This window comes from Hyaena hyaena, unplaced genomic scaffold (assembly GCF_003009895.1).
Source record: "Hyaena hyaena isolate Hyena2069 unplaced genomic scaffold, ASM300989v1 scaffold_909, whole genome shotgun sequence".
Classification (NCBI taxonomy): Eukaryota; Metazoa; Chordata; class Mammalia; order Carnivora; family Hyaenidae; genus Hyaena; species Hyaena hyaena.
In genome coordinates this window covers 547,126-568,385 of record NW_024081534.1, presented here as the reverse complement: position 1 = coordinate 568,385, position 21,260 = coordinate 547,126, and positions in this window count along the sequence as shown.

Sequence of the window (21,260 nt, the reverse complement as noted above, 5' to 3'; positions counted from 1 at the left end):
TGTGGGTGAAGTGTGACCGCACAGCGTCACACACTCCCGAGAAGTCACTTGTGAACTGAGGCGTCGATCAGTGGGCAAACCTCACTGCTTTGTTTGCAGAAACTGCCGCGGGGTGCCTGGCTGGCGCATGGTAGAGCATGCAACTCTTGACTCAGGGGTCTTAAGTTCAAGCCCCACATTGGGCCTACCACTTCCTTAAGAAAAAAAAGAAGAAATTGCCACAACCACTCCATTCCTTAGCCGCCACCGCCCTGATCAGTCATCAGTCATCAGCATCAAGGCAACACCCTCCATCAACAAAAAGATTACCACTCGCTGAGAGCTCAGATGAGGGTCAGCATTTTTAATGCTTTTATTATGTGCTCTGTCAGCACAGAGCCCGACACGGCTCCCGAACACATGAACCGTGAGATCATGACCTGAGCCAAAGTTGGATGCTCAACTGACTGAGCCTCCCAGGTGCCCCAAGCAATAAAATATTTTAAATTAATGTATGTACATTGGTTTTTTTTTAAGACACAGTGTCATTGCACATTTAATAGACTGTAGTATAGTGCACATATACCTTTTTGTGCATGGGGAAACCAAAAAAAATCATTTGACTTGATTTATTATGATATTTGCTTTATAGCAGTGTGATGGAACAGAACTACAATATCACCAAGAACTGCCTATCTGTGACATTCTGCAAAAGGCACTACTATGCAAACAGTTAAAACATTGGTTTCCAAGGGATGGGGTGTTGAGGGGAGGAGGGATAAATAGACAGAACACATGTTTTTTAGGGCAGTGAAACTATTCAGTGATACTGTAATGATGGATACATGTCATTATACATTTGTCCAAGCCCAGAAAATGCACAAGAGCAAGAGTGAACTCCAGAGTGAAGTGTGCACTTTGGGTGACGCTGATGTGTAGGTTCATTGGCTGTACAGATACACTACACTAATGCACGATGTTCAGAATAGGAACATTTAGGTGGTGTATGGGAACTCTGTGTACCTTCTGCTCTGTTTATCTGTAAATTAAAAATTGCTCTCCTGGGGCGCCTGGGTGGCTCAGTCGGTTAAGCGTCCGACTTCATCTCAGGTCATGATCTGACGGTTCATGAGTTCAAGCCCCGTGTTAGTCTCTGTGCTGACAGCTCAGAGCCTGTGGCCTTCTTCGTGTTCTGTGTCTCCCTCTCCCTCTGACCTTCCCCTGCTCATGTGCTCACTCTCTCTCTCTCAAAAATAAATAAACATTAAAAAAAACCTTTTAATTACTCTCCCAAAAATAAAGTCTATTAATAATAAGAATAATAAAAACCCAAAACACTGGTTTATATGTTTCTCTCCATCCCCTTCCATGAGACCTTAAAGACAGAAACATATCCTTTGCATCTGTAAAATCACAGAATCTAAGGATGAAAGAGGGGGAAAGTGTCCTATTGTTAGCGCATATCTTAAAATAGTCACATGTCTAAAACAAAACTCTTTTTTTGGGGCGCCTGGGTGCCTCAGTTGGTCCGACTTCAGCTCAGGTCATGATCTCACCGTTCGTGGGTTCAAGCCCCGCGTCGGGCTCTGTGTTGACAGCTCAGAACCTGGAGCCTGTTTCAGATTCTGTGTCTCTGTCTCTCTCTGACCCTTCCATGCTCACGCTGTCTCTCTCTCTCAGAAATAAATTTTAAAAAAATTTTTTTAACTTTTTATTTTTTTAAGTTTATTTATTTTGAGAGAGACAGAGACAGCTTTAGTGGGGGAGGGGCAGAGAGCGAGAATCCCAAGCAGGCTCTGCACTGTCACCACAGAGCCCCACGCAGGGCTCGAATGCAAGAAACCATGAGATCATGACCAGAGCCCAAACTGAAAGTCAAACGTGTAACCGACTGAGTCACCCGGGTGCCCCTACAACAAACTCTTGATTTGACCCCTGAAACCTGCTCTTCTCTCTGCTTTCCTGATTGACGTAAATGGCAACCCAGTCCTGCAGATGCTCAGACCAAAACCCCCAGGATCCTTTTTGACTCCTTTTCTTCTCTCACACATACCATCTAGGCTCTCATTGGCTCCATATTGAAAATATCTTTCAAATCCAACCACTTACTGCTTCCACTACTACTGCTCTCATTCAGGCCCTACCAAGTTCAAGTCCTCATCCTTTCTTACCTGGACCAGCAGCTTCCTCATTGGTCTCTGTGTTTCCACTCTTGTTCTCCTCCAGCATCCTCTCCACTCACAGCAAAGATCTTTTTGAAAACATAAATCAACTAATGTCACTTCTTTGCCTTAAAACCTGAAATGGCCCTTTAGCTTCCTGGCTTTCTGTTGCCTCTAAAACATAATCCAGGGGCACCTGGGTGGCTCAGTCAGTTAAGCATCCAACTTCAGCTCAGGTCATAATCTCACGGCCCGTAGGTTCAAGCCCTGCATCAGGTTCTGTGCTGACAGCTCAGAGCCTGGAGCCTGTTTCAGATTCTGTATCTCCCTCTCTCTTTGGCTCTCCCCTGCTCATGCTGTCTCTCTCTCAAAAATAAATAAAACGTTGGGGCACCTGGGTGGCTTAGTCGGTTAAGCATCCGACTTTCGCTTAGGTCATGATCTCTCGGTTCGTGGGTTCGAGCCCCGCGTCTGGCTCTGTGCTGACTGCCAGCTCAGAGCCTGGAGCCTATTTCTGAGTCTGTATCTCCCTCTCTCTCTGACCCTCCCCTGCTCACGCTGTCTCTCTCTCTCTCTCTTAGAAATAAATAAAAAACATTAATAAATAAATAAATAAATAAATAAATAAAACGTTAAAAACATTTTTTAATAAATTAAATAAAATAAAAATAAAATAAAAATTTTAAGAGAATTCAGAATCCTTGCCGTGGCTTACAGTGGCCTATATGATCAGAATCCCACTTAACCTCCAGCACCATTTCTCCTACCTCTTTCCTCCCAAGCCAACCTGCTTCCTCTCCTCTCTGCGTCTTTGTGTATGAATCGCCTTTTGCTGGAAATGCTGTTCTCAAACACACTCCCTAGACTTACTCCCTCGCGTCGTTCACATTTCTGTCCAGATGTCACCTCTGCTACGATCAGTCTTAACCCCCTTATTTATGTGCCCCCCCCTTCTTTATTACCTTACCTTGCGACATAATTCTTCAAGGTGCTCCCTTATTTTTACTTGACATTACATATTTACTTGTTTGCTTATCATCCGCCGCATTAGATGGCTAGGGCTGCCATAACAAAATACCACAGACTGGATGGTATTAAATAACTGAAATTTACTTTCTCACTGTTCTGGGAGCTGCAAGTCCAAGGGCAGGTGCCACAGGGTAGACCTTTCCTGAGATCTCTTTCCTGACAGTAAACTACCTCCTAGCGGCACCCTCACGTGACCTTTCCTCTACGCACCTACGTCCCTGGTATCCCTTTCGCTTTCTATAAGGACACCAGTCATTTGGGATTAGGGCTCCATTCTTATGACCTCATTTAAACTTTATGACTTCGTTTAAACTTAATAACCTCAGGGCACCTGCATGGCTCAGCTGGTTAAGCATCTGACTCCATCTCCACTCAGGTCATGATCTCACAGTTTTTGAGACCGAGCCTCGCATCAGCCTCTGCGCTCCTCTCTCTCCCTTTCTGCCCCTTCCCTACTCTCTCTCTCTCAAAATGAAAAAACACTAAAAAAAAAAAAACCTTAATAACATCTTTAAAGGCCCTGTCTCCAACTTTAGTTATACTCCAAGGTACTAGAGGTTAGGGCTTCAACATACAAATTTTAGGAAGGTACAATTCAATCCATAGCACCCACCCTCTGCCCCTCCCCTCAATTTATGTCCTTCTCACATGCAAAATACATTCAGCTTCATCCCAAAAGCCTCAAAAGTCTTTCTTATCCCTTTCTAGCATCTGGTCTACATCCAGAGTCTCATCTTGAGTATCATCTAGATCAGATATGGGTGAGACTGGAGGTATGATTCATCCCAAGGGAACATTTCTCTCCAGCTGTGAACCTGTGAAAGCAAACAAGTTATGTGCTTCCAAAATACAGTAGTGGGACAGGCATATGACAGATATTCTCTTTCCAGAAGGGAGAAACTGGAAACGAAAAAGGGCTGATGAGTAGCAAACAAATCTAAAACCTAGTAAGGTAAATTCTGTTCTTTCTCTCTTCCTTCCTTCCTTCCTTCCTTCCTTCCTTCCTTCCTTCCTTCCTTCCTTCCTTCCTTCCTTCTTTCCTTCCTTTGTGGTTAAAAGCACATTACATAAAATTTACCATCTTAGGGCACCTGGGTGACTCAGTTGGGTAAGTGTCTGACTTCAGCTTACAGTTCACAGTCTGTGAGTTCAAGGCCACATATGGCTCTCTGATGTCAGCACAGATACTGCTTCAGATTCCTCTTTCCCCCTCTCTCTGTCCCTCTCCTGCTCATGCACACCCATGCACGTGTGCTCTCTCTCTCTCACAAATAAATATTAAAAATTTTTTTAACTAAAATTTACCATCTTAACCATTTGTAAGTGTACAATACAGTAGTGTTAAGTTCGTTGTTATGAAACAGATATCCAGAACTTTTCATCTTGCAAAACTGAAACTTTAGGCTCATTAAAGAACTCCCCTTTACTCCTTACCTCCACCTCCAGGTAACCATTCTACTGTCTGTTTCCATGAGTGTGACAACTTTATCGTTTATTATTTTAGATAGAGAACGCAATTGGAGGAGAGGGGCAGAGACAGAGAGAGAGGGAATCTCAATCGGGCTCCATGCTCAGCCTCTAGTACCTTAGAATGTAACTGTAGTTGGAGACAGGGCCTGTAAAGAGGTTATTAAGGTTTTTATTTTTTTTTTAATGTTTATTTATTTTGAGAGAGAGAGTTGGGGAGAGAGGCAGAGAGAGAGGGAGAGAGGATCCCAAGCAGGCTCAGCACTGTCAGCACAGAGCCCAACACGGGACTCCATCCCACAACCTTGGGATCATGACCTAAGCCGAAATCAAGATCGGACAGACACTCAACCAATTGAGGCACCCAGGTGCACCTGAGTGTGATTCCTTTAGATGCCTTTTATAAGTCTTTATTTTTTATGACTGACTTATTTCACTTAGCATTATGGCCTCAACGTCAATTCATGCCGTAAGATGTGACAGCATTTCCTTCCTTTTTAAGGCTGAATAATATTCCCTTGGATATATATATCCCTTGGATATTTATCTATTCATCTCTTGGTAGACACTTGAATTACTTCCACCTTTTGCTATAGTGAATAGTACTGGGTGTGCTACATGAATGTGCAAAGTTTAAGACTTTGCTTTCAGTTCTTTTGGATATATACCCAGAAGGGAGATTGCTGGATCATAGGGTAGTTCTATTTTTAATTTTTTGAGGAGCTACTATGCTGTTCTCCCTGACAGTTACACTACTTTACAATTCTACCAGCAGTGCACAAGAGTATCAATGTTTTCACACACTCGCCAGCACCTGTTATTTTCTGTTGTTGGTGTTTTTGAAAACAGCCATTGTCAGGGGCATGAAGAGATTTCTCACTGCTGTCTTGGTTTGCATTTCTCTGACAATTGTTGATGTTGAGCGTCTTTTCATGTGCCTGTTGGTCATTCGTATATCATGTTTGGGAAAATGTCTGTTCAAATCCTTTGCCCATTTTTCATCAAGTTATTTGATTTATTTCATTGTTAAGCCCTTTATATATTTTGGATATTAACCCCTTATTGGATATATGATTTGCAAAGTTTTCTCCCATTTTGTAGGTTGCCTTTTCACCTTGTTCATTGTATCCTTTGATGAGCAAAGGTTTTTAAGGTTGATAGAGACACAGTTGTCTTTTTTTTTTTTTTTTTTTTTGCTTTTGTTGCCTGTGCTTTTGGTGTCCTACCCAAGAAATCTGTTTCATTAGAGTTAAATCTCAAGATAACCCTCCTTGGCTCAGTGCTCTGCCCTCGAGGCCCCCTGAGTTGACAGCCTTGCCTTGAGCACCCCTGTGCTCTGGCCTCTGGTAGGCTTGGCAACCCTGCTGACCTCTGAATCAACTTTAGTATCATTCTTACCTTTTATTGGAAGATGGCCCATGATGACAGTTCTATTGTTCCGTCTGGTAGAATCCTAACAGGCTTCATCTTCCTTCATTTTGTCTTCTCTCTGTGCCCTGAGTCCCAGCCGGCGGTGTGTCTGCTGACATAACACCATCTCTATTCCTAGATTCTGCCAAAATGGCTGACTAAAACCATGGGTTGTGCTCATGACCTCTTTATCAAGTGATTTTTCAGCCATACCCTTAGTGTCCTCTCCAGAGCAAGCATTCTTGTTTTGTAACAGACAGGCTAAGAATTTTCCAAATCTTCACCTTCTGGTTCCTTTTTGCTGGACAGTTCCCCTTTCAATTCATCTATTGGCAGCAACGAGAAGCCAAGTCATACGTTTTACCCTGTACTTAGAAATCCCCCCAACTAAATGTCCTATTTCATTACAAACAAGTTCTTCTTTCCACAAAAACACCGGAACACAATTCCTCCAGGTTCTTTACCGCTTTATAACACGGACCAGCTTTCTTCCAGTTTCCAATAACATGTTCCTCATTTCCATCTGAGACCCCACCAGAATCCCCTTTTCCATCCGTGTTCCTAACAACAATATCTTCAAGGCAATCTAGGCTTTTTCTGGCATGTACCTCCAGATTCTTCCAGCGTCTCCCCATTCCTCAGTTCCAAACCTACTGCCACATTTTTAGGTATCAGTTACAGCAGCTACCAGCTTCTTGGTACCAACATTTGTCAGGGTTCTCCAGGGAAACAGAACCAACCGGATGCATATATATAGAAAAAGGCTCTTGTTTGAAGGAATTTACATATGGAGGCTGGCAAGTCCAAGCAGGGTGGGCCGGCAAGCTGGATACCCTCTGCCATCTCCTGCAGAATATTCTTTCTTGCTTGGAGGTGGGGCAGAGGATGTTAGTCTTTGTTCTCTTCAAGCCTTCACCTGATTGCATGAGGTCCACCAGCATTATGGAAGGCAATCTGCTTCATTCAAAGCCCCCCAATTTAAATCTCACTTGAAAATTCCCCCAGAGAAACATCTAGAATAATATTTGACCAAATTTCTAGGCACTGTTGCCCAGCCAAGTTGACATATAAATTTCACCATCACAGGGGTACCTGGGTGGCTCAGTCAATCAATAGAGCATGCAACTCTTTTTTTTTTTTTTAAAGTTTATTTATTTTGAGAGAGAGAGAGCACTTGCAGAAAGGGCAGAGAGAGAGGAAATAGAGGGAGAGAGAGAGTCTGAAGTGCTGATATTGCAGAGCCCCACATGGGCTTGATCTCATGAACTGTGAGATCATGAACTGAGCCAAGACCAACAATTAGATGCTTAACCAACTGAGCCACCCAAGCACCTCAAGCATGCAACTCTTGATCTCAGGGCTGTAAGTTCCAGCCCCATGTTGGGTGTAGAGATTAGTTAAAATAAAATCTTAAAGGGGTGCACCATCAGTGTGGAGCCTGCTTGGGATTCTCTTACCCCCTCTCTGCTTCTCCCCAACTCATGCATGCTCTCTCTGCCTCAAAACTAAACTAAGCTACTAAATAAAATCATTTTTAAAAATGAACCATCACATATGCCTTCCATATTGAAATTTAAGGTCAGCAGGGGCTCCTGGATGGCTCAGTCGGTTGAGCGTCCGACTTCAGCTCAGGTCATGATTTCACGGTTTGTGGGTTCGAGCCCCATGTCGGACTCTGTGCTGACAGCCAGCTCAGAGCCTGGAGCCTGCTTCAGATTCTGTGTCTCCCTCTCTCTCTCTCTGACCCTCCCCTGCTCATTCTGTCTCTCTCTCTCAGAAATAAATAAAAAACATTAAAAATTTTTTAAAAAAATAAGGTCAGGGTATGGACTTTGAGGGTAGGGACTTGTCTTAGTGACATTTATATTACCTGCACCTAGAACTGTACCTAGCGTATAGGAGGCAATAAGCAGTTGAGGAAAACTGCACAAGTGACTGGCTGAATGAATGAATGAATGTATATATTTAGAGTTTAGAAGTTTTTTCTTTTCTTTATTTCTTCTTTCCTTCCTCCATCCCTCTCTCCTTTTCTTTCTTTCCTTCCTTTCTTTTCTTTCTTTTTCTTACTTTCCTTTCTTTTTTTTTCTTTTTTTCCTCTTTCTTTCTTTCTTTCTTTCTTTCTTCTTTCCTTCCTTCCTTCCTTCCACATTATCTCATTTCTCTCAGTAATTCCACGAGCTGAGTATTATGGCCTCCAACTAAAATACTGAGGTTGAGACATAGAGAAGTTAAGTGACCTGTTCAAATATCTAAACTCTAGTTCGTGTTCCAGAACTCTGGGACTCAGATTCTGCTCTTCGGTCCTCCAGTCCTCTGCTTAGTCATTTCTACTAAGCTGTGATTACCCTCCCTCTCCTACCTATTCTTCCTAGTGCTCACAATAAGGGGCAGTAGACAGCACAACAATGCCAAACTCTGCCAGGGTGTATAATGAGTGAGGAGGACATTTATGCCCCACCCAAGGCAGCTGTAATCTGTAAATAAAGGGAGGTGTCAGAGAAGGAACTTCTGCTTTAGTGGTAGGTGACCATTTCAGGGAAGCACTAAGATGCTCTGCAAGGAGGAGAGTCACTTGCTTCTGTGATCCTGAAAGACCAGTTAAGAAAACACTAGAGAGTGTCTGTAAATCTAAACCCAGATATTTTTTTGTGTGTGGCTTATCTTTCAGAATTAGGCTGGCATATGGGAGGGGAGAGTATGGGGCTACTCAGGGGAGGCTATTGTCTAAGACATTGGTATTTTTTTAGCTTGAATTGTGACATAGACACTCACTTCCTTTTCTTAATAACCAGGTTCTTCCTTTTTCTTCAGATCCTCCTTTGTCAACTATGGTGACCTACTTATCTGTCTAGATATTGTTTCAAGGATATTCTGACAATATTATTTTTTTATGTTTATGTATTCACTTTGAGAAAGAAGGAGAATTTGCATGAATGGGGAAGGGGCAGACAGAGACAGAGGCAGAAAATCCCAAGCAGGCTCCATACTGTCAGTGCAGAGCCCGATGCAGGGCTCAATCTCACAAACCATGAGCTGAAATCAAGACTTGGAGAGTGGCTCAGTTGGTTAAGGGTCCGACTTCGGCTCAGGTCATGATCTCACGGTTAGTGAGTTTGAGCCCTGCGTCGGGCTCTGTGCTGACAGCTCAGAGCCTGGAGCCTGCTTCAGATTCTGTGTCTCCCTCTCTGTCCGCCCCTCCCCTGCTCATACTCTCTCTCTCTCTCTCTCTCAAAAATAAACAAACATAAAAAAAAAAAAGACTTGGACACCCGGCTGAGCCACACAGGTACCCCCTGACAATTGATTGTTAACAATAAGTGTAATATATATGATGTTACAGCATGATAAAATCAATTTAATCTCTGCTAAGTATTAAAAAAAAATCCTTCGTCAAAAAAAAAAACTACTTGGTATTGGTAAGCAGACTTAAAAGCATGAAATGATGTTTTTAATGACGTGAGTACCAAATAAGGGGATATAGTCAAAGAAATTTAGGGGTATGGTGTTCAGGGTTCTTTTCACGGGACATTCTTGCTCAATGATTTGTTGGTCAATTAAAATGAATCGTTTGATTTCATTAAAGAGGTGACAAGAAATGAACCTCGTTGACTGATTAGGCAGGGCTTACAGGGCAAGTTGTGCTAGTGAAATTGAAAAGAAACAGTTTGGGGCACCTGGGTGGCTCAGTTACTTGAGCTTCCGACTTCGGCTCAGGTCATGATCTCACAGTTTGTGGGTTCGAGTCCCGCATCGGGCTCTGTGCTGACAGCTCAAAGCCTGGAGCCTGCTTCCCATTCTTTGTGTCCCTCTCTCTCTGCCCCTCCCCTGCTCATGATCTGTCCCTCTCTGTCTCTCAAAAATAAATAAATGTTTAAAAAAAGAGAGAGAAAAGAAAAGAAACAGATTATAACATTTTAATGGCATTCTGGTTTTCCAGTAAGAGTGAAGAGTCTATGTCCTGTCAGTACATTCACTCCCATAGAGAATTGTCTCCAAAATGAAACTATTTAATCCCCTCAAATACTTATCAAATCTCTACTCTAAATAATGTATTGTACCAAGTGTTGAGAGGGTGATGGAAGTGATGTTGGAGGAGAAGACACAGAAATGAAATGGACACAACCTCTGTTTTTAAAATTGGAGATCGCTAATATAGGGAATTGGATATCATTTTTTGGTTTGTTTGTTTTTTTTAGGAGCTGTTTTGGCTCACAGTGAAATTAAGAGGAGGGTACAGAGATTTCCCATATACTGTTGTCCCCACACATGCACAACAGAGTGGTGCACTTGTTACAGTGAATGTACATTGACACATCACAATCGCCCAAAGTCCATACTTTTACACTAGGATTCATTCTTGGCTTTGTACATTCTATGGATTTGGACAAAGGTATAATGGCATATATCCATCATTTCAGCAGCCTACGGAATAGTTTCATTGCCCTAAACATCCTGTGTGCTCCACCTAGTTGCCCTTCCTCCCTCCCCCACCCCAAGTCCCTGGTGGCCAATGATATTTGTACCATCTCCATAGTCTTGCCTTTTGCAGAATGTCACATTCTGCGTAGTTGGAACTGTATAGTTGGAACCATACAGTATGTAGTCTTTTCAGATTGCCTTCTTCCACTTAATAATATGCATTAAAGGGACCTCCATGTCTTCTCATGGCTCGATCACTCATTTCTTTTTGGTACTGAATAATATTCCATTGTTTGGATGTACCACAGTTTGTTTATACATTCACCTAGTCAAGGATATCTTGGTGACTTCCAAGTTTGGGCCATCATGAATAAACCTTCTATAAACATCTGTATGTATGTTTTTGTGTGGACATAGATTTTCAGCCCCTCCGAGTAAATACCAAGGAGCAGGATCGCTGGATGGTGTGGTAGATGTATGTTTAGTTTTGTAAGAAGCCACCAGTCTTCCAGAGTGGCTGTACCATCTTGCAATCCCACCGGCAATGCATGAGATTCCTTGTTGTGCCACACCCTCTTCTGCATTTAGTATTGTCAGTGTTCCAGATTTTGGCCAGTCTGATAGGTGGTACTCGTATCTCGTTGTTTTATTTTGCATTTCTCTTATCACATGTGATGTGCAGCATCTTTTCACGTGCTTATTTGCCACCTGTATGCCTTTCTTTTGCTGAGATCTTTTTAATCAGGTTGTCTTTTTATTGTTGAATTTTAACCTGTTCTTTGCATATTTTGTATATTTGTTCTTTATCAGATGTGTCTTTTGCAGATATTTTCTTCCAGCCTGTGGTTTGTCTTCTTAGTCTCTTGAATGTTTCTGGGGCCTCTGGGTGGCTCAGTCAGTTAAGCACCCAGCTCTTGGTTTCAGCTCAGGTCATGATCTCATGGTTGGTTCATGAGTTTGAGCCCCGCGTCAGGCTCTGCACTGAGAGTATGGAGTGTGCTTGGGATTCTCTGTCTCCCTCTCTCTCTGCCCTTCACCTACTCACACTCTCCCTCTCAAAACTATTTAAATAAACATTTTTTTAAAAAGTGCTTTTGCAGGAGCGCCTTTGTGGCTCAGTTAGTGAAGTGTCAGACTTTGGCTGGGGTCAGATCTCATGGTTTGTGGGATAGAGCCCCACATCAGGCTCTGTGCTCATAGCTGAGAGCCTGGAGCCTGCTTCAGATTCTGTGTCCCCCTCTCTCTCTACCCCTTCCCCACTCATGCTCTGTCTCTCTCTGTCTCAAAAAATAAATAAACTATAAAAAAATGTGTTTTAAAAAAGTGCCTGTTGCAGAGCAGAAGCTTCAATTTAATCAAGTCCAACTTAACAAATACTGTTTCCATGAATTGTGCCTTTGGTGTTATGTCTGAAAAGTCATTGCCATAGTCAAGGTCACTAGGTTTTTCTCCTATGTTATCTTCTATGAGTTTATTACCTTTGTGTTTTACATTTAGATTTGTGTTCCATTTTGAGTTAATATTGTGAAAAGTGTAAGATCTGCCTGTTACTAGATTCTTTCTTTTCTTTCTTTTTGTTTTTTTGGGGTTGTTTTTTTGTTTGTTTGTTTGTTTTGTTTTGGCATGTGGATGTACTATTGTTCCAGCACCATGAGTCAAGAAGGAGACTATCTCTGCTCCACTGTGTCGCCTTTGTTTCTTTGTAAAAATTCAGTCAGCTGTATTCATGTGGGTCTTTCTGGGCTCTCTGTTCTGTTCCATTGATCTGTTTGTCTATTGTTTTCACCAATACCACAAAGTCTTGATTACTGAGGCTTTTTAGTTAAGTCTGGAAGTCAAGTAGGTCATATTAGTTGTACAACTTTGCTCTTCAGTGTTGTTTTGGGTTTTCTGGGTCTTAGGCCACTTCGTATAAAATTTAGAATCATGGGGTGCCTGGGAAGCTCCGCTGACTCAATATTGTCAAGATATCAGGTCTTCCCAACTTGAATGATGGGTCCAATGCAATCCCATGCCGTGTCCCAGCAAGTTATTTTATAGACATCAAAAAACTGATTCTAAAGTTTTTGGTTTTGTTTCAAGTTTGTTTGTTTGTTTATTTATTTAGAGAGTTAAAGAGAAAGAGTGGGAAAGGGGCAGAAAGAGCGGGAGAGAGAATCCCAAGCAGACTCTGAGCTGTCAGTGCAGAGCTAATGTGGGGCTCCACCTCATGAACCTGTGAGATCATGACCTGAGCCGAAGTCAAGAGTCAAATGCTTCACCAACTGAGTACCCAGGCATCTCAGGATTTTATTCTTTAAGTTTTTTTTAAGGTTTTAGTTTTATTTTTTTAAAAAAAAGGTTTTAGTTTTATTTTTGAGAGAGAGACCAAATACAAGTTGGGGAGGGACAGAGAGAGAGACACACACATACAGAATCTGAAGCAGGCTCCAGACTCTGAGCTGTCAGCACAGAGCCCGATGCAGGGCTCAAACTCATGAATTACAACATAATGACCTGAGCCGAAGTTGAATGCCTGACTGACTCAGCCACCCAGGCACCCTGGTATTTTATTCTTTTTAGACAAATCTGTCATGTTTAAACAGAATTTTAGGGCTTCCTTTCTAATCTATATGCCTTTTATTTTATTTTCTTGTCTTATTACATTAGCTAGTATTTCTAGCTAATGTTGAAAAGGAGCAGTGAGAGGGAACATTTCTACTTTGTTCCTGATGTCAGTGGGAAAACTTCGGGTTTTTCAACATTTCAGTGTGTTGTTAGTTGTGGGTTTTTGGTAGACATTCTTTATCAAGTTAATGAAGTTCTTCTATATTCCTAATTTACTGAGAGTTTTTAAATCATGAAAAACTGTCGGATTTTGTCAGATGGGGTGCCTGGGTGGCTTAGTCGGTTAAGCGTCCGACTTTCGCTTGGGTCATGATCTCATGGTTTGTGGGTTCGAGCCCCGCGTCGGGCTCTGTGCTGACTGCCAGCTCAGAGCCTGGAGCCTGTTTCAGAGTCTGTCACTCCCTCTCTCTCTGACCCTCCCCTGCTCACGCTGTCTCTCTCTCTCTCCTAGAAATAAATAAAACATTAAAAAAAAAGAACTTGTTCAAAAAAAAAAGATTTTTCTGTTATTTATTGACATGACCATGTGAGTGTTCTTTTCTAACCTGTTGATATGATGGATTACATTAATTGATTTTCAAATATTAACAGCCCTTGCATATCTGTAATAAATCCTAATTGGTCATGATGGATAAAAATTCTTTTTATTCATTGTTGTATTAAATTTACTAATATGTTCTTAAGGACTTTTGTATCTGTGTTTATGAGAGATGTTGGTCTATAGTTGTCTTTTCTTATAATGTCTTTGCCTGGTTTTGGCAGAAAGGTAATGAGGTACTTCTAGAATAGGTTACAAGGGATTTAGTCATCTTAATGGTAGATAATATCAAATTTTAACCATCAAATGACTATTTTTGTTTGACAAATACAGACCACTATTCTTTTGTTTGTTAACGTATTCTTTTTAGGGACCACCAGGGTATAAATATGATTAAAACTATGTTCAGGGACAACTGGCTGACTCTGTTAGTGGAACATGTGACTTTTGATCTTGGGGCTGTGAATTCAAGCCCTACATTGGGTGTAGAGGTTACCTGTTTTTTTTGTTTTTTTGTTTTTTACATTTATCTATTCATTTGAGAGAGAGAGACAGCACTCGTATACACTAGCAAGGAAAGGGCAGAGAGAGACAAATGGGGGAGGGGTAGAGAAACCTAAGCAGAGTGTAGGGCATGATGCAAGGCTCAGTGTCATGACTGTGAGATCATGATCTGAGCCGAAATCAAGAGTCCGACGCTTAACCAACTGAGCCACCAGGTGCCTCAAAAATAAAATCTTAAAACAAAACAACAAAAAGAAAATGTTCAGTTCTATTTGGATCCCTAGAAATTACTCTGATCGGGGCGCCTGGGTGGCTTAGTCGGTTAAGCGTCCGACTTTCGCTTAGGTCATGATCTCGCGGTTCGTGGGTTCGAGCCCCGCGTCGGGCTCTGTGCTGACTGCCAGCTCAGAGCCTGGAGCCTGTTTCAGTCTGTGACTCCCTCTCTCTCTGACCCTCCCCTGCTCACGCTGTCTCTCTCTCTCCTAGAAATAAATAAAGCATTAAAAAAAAAAAGAAAAAAAAAAGAAATTACTCTGATCAGCATTCATTTATTCAGTTCTCTCAGCAAACATTTATTTATCACTTACAATGTATCAGATATTCAGAATATTGAGCCAAATAAGGTGTTGTCACAGTTTTCAGGAAGCTCACTATTTGGGGCAATAAATTTGTAAACCAATAATAGCAAAACGTTTTTTAAGTAATATACACAATAATATGGGATGGTAATAGATTTGTCTATGCTAAATACATTTAGAAAGTATCCACTTTGAAACTGGCAACAGACCTAAACATAAAATTAGATGTTGTAACAGATAAGATACTGACCAAAAACACACATTTCAAGACACTTATTTAGAATAGGAGTATAGCCTATAGCATTAAAGAGTATGGCTAACAGGTCCTCAAAAGTATGTGCTTGCAAATTAAGTGTTAATAGACTAGACTGTTTCTAGAGGTGTCTTTTGTTTTGTTTTGTTTTGTTTTGTTTTGTTTTGTTTTAATGTCAAACAGAGGGTTTGGCTGACAGGTAAGACAGAGCTTCAGAGATGGGTAGTGTCAGTGAAACAGACACAAGACTGATTGTACATTTCTTTAATTGGCCTTATGCTTTACCAATAAAAAATAAAGTTTCAGGAATGCTAGTATACTTGCGAACTTTGAATACATTAAGGAATGATTCTTGAGGGGCACATGTCAGTTAAGCGTCCGACTTCGGCTCAGGTAACGATCTCACGGTTTGTGGGTTCGAGCCCCACGTCTGGCTCTGTGCTGACAGCCAGCTCAGAGCCTGGAGCCTGTTTCAGACTCTGTGTCTCCCTCCCTCTCTGACTCTCCCCTGCTCACATTCACTCTCTCCCTCTCTCTCTCAGAAATAAATAAAACATTTTTAATAAAAGGAATGATTCTTGGGAAAGAAAGGAAACTGAATTACCTTAATCAAGTTAATCAAGCCACATCATGTATATCCCTAAAAGAAATTTAGAAATTCTCTCCTAGAAATAAATAAAACATTAAAAAAAAATAAGATCTTTTTAAAAAATCTTTTTAAAAATTTACTAATCAGGCTATGCCTTATTTAGATACTCAACAACCCTAACGATGTATTTGGACACGTTTTATGCAGCTAATTTAATAAACTTTTTTTTGTTCACCTATTTGTTATGCACTGTGGCTGTAAAGATAGATAAAATATAATCTGAGCCCTCAGAGCGCTCCCAAATTAGACAGGTAAGCAAATATGTAGACGAATAATTGCGACGGGATGTTAGTAAGTACTACAATACACAAATGTTTGAGCTAGACTGTGGCCCAGAGGAAGCCTTATCTTCCTTGATTTGTCTGTGACTGTCTCACAAAGGGGAAAGAGATACTGGTTATTGTATGCATGACCTTGAGTTAGCCGGTTGGAAAGGATATTCAGGATGAAAGAGGACAAAAGAATGAGTCTCCAGTAGCATATATTATGGGCTGAACTGTGTTCCCCCAAAATTCATATAGGAGTCCTAACCCCCAGTACCTCAGAATATGATGTATGAGCCTTTTAAAGAAGTGATGAAGTTAAAATGAGGCCTTTAGGGTCAGCCCTAATCTAATCCCACTGATGTGCTTATAAATAAGAACAGGAAATGTAGACATTTAAGAGCCACCAGGGATGTATACACACAGAGAAAAAAGCCATCTACAAATCAAGGAGAGAGCCCATAGGAAGAAAGCAACCTGCCAATCCCTCGATCTTCGACATCCAGCCTCCAGAATTATAAAAATAAATTTCTCTTGTTCAAGCCATCCAGTCTGTGGTGAACTGCTCTGGCAGCCTTTGATGTGTGTATTTTCACACCACCAAGCAATGCCTCAGTTCTCAGCTGAAGATAATTGAATGCCCTTCCCAATTCAACTTAGTTCTGATACTGTCTACCCTGAGATAGCGGCAGATGTCACAGATGAAAGGCTCAGCCCCACAAGACTGCCTCTGTCTCCCTCCACGTCAGACAGCAATGGCAAGCCCAGGTAGATTCAAGGTTCCAACCACCCCTCCTTGGATCTGATTAATTTGCTAGAGCAGCTCACAGAACTCAAAGAAACATTCACTCACATTTACCCGTTTATTATAAAGGATGTAGTAAAGGATAGAGATGAACAGGTCATTGGGCCTGTTCAAACACTGACAGTTGGTTTAGTTTGGCTTGGGCGAAGAGATCTACTTAAAATGTGCCTAGTGTGACTGAGGAGTTTAAGTATTAATTTCATCCCATTTAAAAAAATTTGTTAATGTTTTTTATTTATTTCTGAGAGAGGGAGACAACATGAACAGGGAAGGGTCAGAGGGAGAGGGAGACAAAGAATCCGAAACAGGCTCCAGGCTCTGAGCTGTCAGAACAGAGCCCGTCGCGGGGCTCGAACCCACAAACCATGAAATCACTACCTGAGCCGAAGTCAGACGCTTAACTGACCGAGTCACCCAGGCGCCCCTAATTTCATCCTATTTTAATTCATTTAAGTTTGTATTTAAAAACTGAAGAAGTGTTGGGGCACCTGGCTGGCTCAGTCAGTAAAGCATGCAACTCTTGATCTTGGGGTTTTGGTTACAAATCCTATGTTGGGCATAGATATTACATTAAGAAAGGAAGAAAGGAAGAAGGGAAGGAAGGAAGGAAGAAAAGAAGGAAGGAAGAAACAAAGGAAGGAAGGAAGGAAGATGACAGAAGCAATTTTTTAAAAAATTGAAGCAGTGTAAAAAAATTAGAAGTACTATAAAATGTTTTTCTCAAACACAACTTCATCATTTCACCTCAGTTGTTGAAAATTTAGTGTCCCAATTAAGATGTGCTGTAAGTGCAAAATACAGATTGGATTTTAAAGATCTAGTAACAACAAAAAAAAAAGATCTAGTAACAAAAAAAGAGTCAAATATCTCATTAATCACTTTTCTATTAATTACAGGTTGAAATGATAATATTTGGTATATGTATATATTAGGTTAAATAAAATATTATATTGAAATTAACTTATTTCTTCTTGCTCTTTTTAAACGTGACTACTGGAAAATTTTAAATTTCATATGTGGCTCATGTTATGTTTCTACTGGACAGCACTGATCTAGACTTCATTCAATAACCATTGAAGATATTTGAGTAGGAGAATGATCCAATTAAGGTTTCGATTTAGTGTAATTCCTCTAGCTCTGGTGGGGGATGCGTTGATATTCGAAGGAAATCCGAGGAAGGGGCAGTGATAAGGGTCTGAGAGCTGGGATTAGGTGCTTCAAGATCAACTGGAGTGATGGATGGTTGAAACCCAGTTTAGACAAGAAAATCAACATTTCTCAAATTTTTTCTCTTTACCCTGTATTTTCTTTGGTGTTTTCAGATTCAGAATCAACTCTGAGAACACTTCACCTGGTAGAAGATTAGAAAATAACAGGCTGCAGCAAAAGTTGTTCTTTCTGAGGAAAATTATAAACGCAAAGCACAGAGTAGAATTAACTCTGGCAGTCTTTAGTCTTTAGCTTTTTTGTGAGCTTTGAAATGCCATTTATACTGTCCTGTGAAAAAAGCAGGTTTTTTTCTCTGTCTTTAACTCTATGTATTTAAAGTCTCATCGTGATTTCAGGATTTTTTTGGTTTGTTTGTTTTCCAGCTCAGTTATCACACTAGCAAACAGCCTCTGGCCGACTAGCAAGAGGCTGGGATTGAGATTTACCGTCTGCAGGTACCTGTGTTTGGAATTAAGAGATTTCAGGCCATTATTTCATTTATTACTTTCTTCTTAGCAGACCTCCATTAAACAATGAGGTGGGAATTTTATAACATTTCTCCCCAGTCTGTCCCATTTTCAGATGTATCCACCACACTTCCTCTTTTGTTTTCAGGAAGGATGGAAGAACTTCCCACAGCAATCCAGTGATGCAGGATACATGTTTTAGGGCAGTTACCCTGCTGGCCTTCCCTAGCGTAATCCCCAAATCAGTCACCAGAGCTGTAACTCCTGACTAACTCGCGTTGGGAATCTAGTGGGACCCACTCTCAAAGTGTCTTGAAGACACCAATCAACCAACCCATCTCCCCCTAAAACATACCAACATGCAGATGTATTGAGCAACTGTTATCTATCGCCCAGGGTGAGGATTGCCTAACTTGGTTGTCTGTTACTCTGGGGATAAGCCCAGCGCTGACTGCTTTCTGGTCAGGAGTTTGTTAGGTCCCTCTTCCTCAAAAAGAGTTTGCCTCAATATGTCAGCACGCTTTTACACTCTTGAGATTCAGTTTAATTCCAGGTGTAACCTTTAAGAAAAAAAGTACACGTACTGCCAGAAGTAGAATGCGCTCTGTCCCTAGTCTTAACTTTTTTTAAGGCAATTTTCTCAGCCTGAGTGACCCAGACAAATTAGGTTTCTCCTCTCTCTCCCTCTTACCCACCCTCTTTTTTCACTAAGAAGAAAATATTCTACAGAATTAATTCCAAAACTTAACCTGCAGTCTTAGCTTTCTTCATAGCTGTTTTGCACACATTAATTTGGGACGTGTAATCCTGCGCCTTCACAATTACATTTGCTGTTTCATTAACCGTTGGAATTACTGAGGCAAAACCTGTGATCTGGAATCACACTGGAGCCCGCCCTGAATAAACGAAGGCGGGGGGGTGGGGGGGAGGTTACACACCTGCTTTTCACTTTTGCTCGCGCCATTTGCCCTGGCAAAACATTCAAGAAGAATTATACCAGGGGTGCCTGGGGGGCTCAGTCGGTTGAGCGTCCGACTTCGGCTCAAGTCATGATCACACGGTTTGTAGGTTCGAGCCCCACGTCGGGCTCTGTGCTGACAGCTCAGAGTCTGGAGCCTGTTTCAGATTCTGTGTCTCCCTCTCTCTCTGCCCCTCACCACTTGTGCTCTGTCTCTCTCTGTCTCCAAAAAAAAAAAAAAAAAAAAAAAAAAAAAATTATACTAAGCCTAGGGAGAAGAGGAAAGAAAAGATAAAGTAATTTAGAGCCAAGACAAATAATAAATAAAAGCAAAGATAAGAAATAAGATAAATGGAAATGCAACCTGGTGCAGCCACTCTGGAAAACAGTGTGAAGGTTCCTCAAAAAATTAAAAATAGAACTACCCTACGACCCAGCAATTGCACTACTAGGGATTTATCCAAGGGATACAGGTGTGCTGTTTCAAAGGGGCACATGCACCCCAGTGTTATAGCAGCGCTATCAGCAATACCAAAGTATGGAAAGAGCCCACATGTCCTTCGATGGGTGAATGGATAAAGAAGATGTGGTTTATATCTAAAGTGGAGTATTACTCGGCAATCAAAAAGAATGAAATCTTGCCATTTGCAACTGTGTGGATGGAACTAGAGGGTATTATGCTAAGCAAAATTAGTCAGAGAAAAGCAAATAGTATATGACTTCACCCATATGAGGTCTTTAATATACAAAAGAGATGAACATTAGGGAAGGGAAGCAAAAATAATGTAAAAACAGGGAGGGAGACAAAACATAAGAGACTCTTAAATATGGAGAACAAACAGAAGGGTTGTGGGGGGAGGGGTGGCCTAAATAGGGAAGGGGCATTAAGGAATCTACTCCTGAAAATACTGTTGCACTATGTGCTCCCTAACCTGGATGTAAATTAAAAAATAATTTTTTTAAAAAAAGCAACAATGTGATTTTTCAAAACAAAACAAAAAAAAAAGTAATGAGATAAAAATGCAGAAGGAGGTAAACCATAAGAAACTCTTAAATACAGAGAACAAACTGAGGGTTGCCAGAGGGGAGGTGGGTGGCAAGATGGACTAAATGGGTGATGGGTATTAAGAAGGGCATTTGTTGAGATGAGCACTGGGTTCTACTCCTGAAACCATTACTACACTATATGTTAACTAACTTAAATTTAAATGAAAAGAAAGAACATAAAAAAGACCAGAGGAAAACAGCCTATCACGGGCTTCTGACCATAAGTTGAAGGTCCAGCCATGAGCCTCACATAGGTATTGACTGTTTACATGTGGCTCATGATTTAAAATTGGAGAAATTTAAAAAATTTTCCCATCAAACACAACTTTGTTGATCGATGCCGTATTACTTTTAACTGTAGAACATGTAGAGGCTAAAATGGAGATGTATTATAAATGTGAAATATACACTGAATTTCAAAGACTTATTAGGGAGGAAAAAGTAAACTACCTTAGTAATAATTGTTAGATTGATGTCATACAGAAATGATAATATTTTGGCTATAGTGGGTCAAATGAAATAATTATTTAAATTATTCATCTGTCTTGTTTCTTTAAAAATTTTTAATGTGGCTCCAAGCAAATTTTATATTACATAAGTGCTTGGATTTTATTTCTATTGGACCTCAATGCCGTGCAGGATATTCTTTGTCCTTTGGCTACTAAATTCAGTTGCTGTGGTAACTAAAGGGGCCTTTAGGCTCAGAGTTTCCAGGAAGGACAGGAGTGAGGTGGGGGAAGGGAAGTGTGACCTCAGGGAAGGGTTTCTTGAATGTCACGTTTCACTCATACTCAGCCAACAGTCCGATTTAGAAGATCTCCTCGTTTTAGAAAAAGAGAGAGACATCATAACCTGGTTTGTTCCGGGTCCAGTAGCATCAGTTTGAATTCTAGGCGCTCAGCCAAAACCCCAAAGA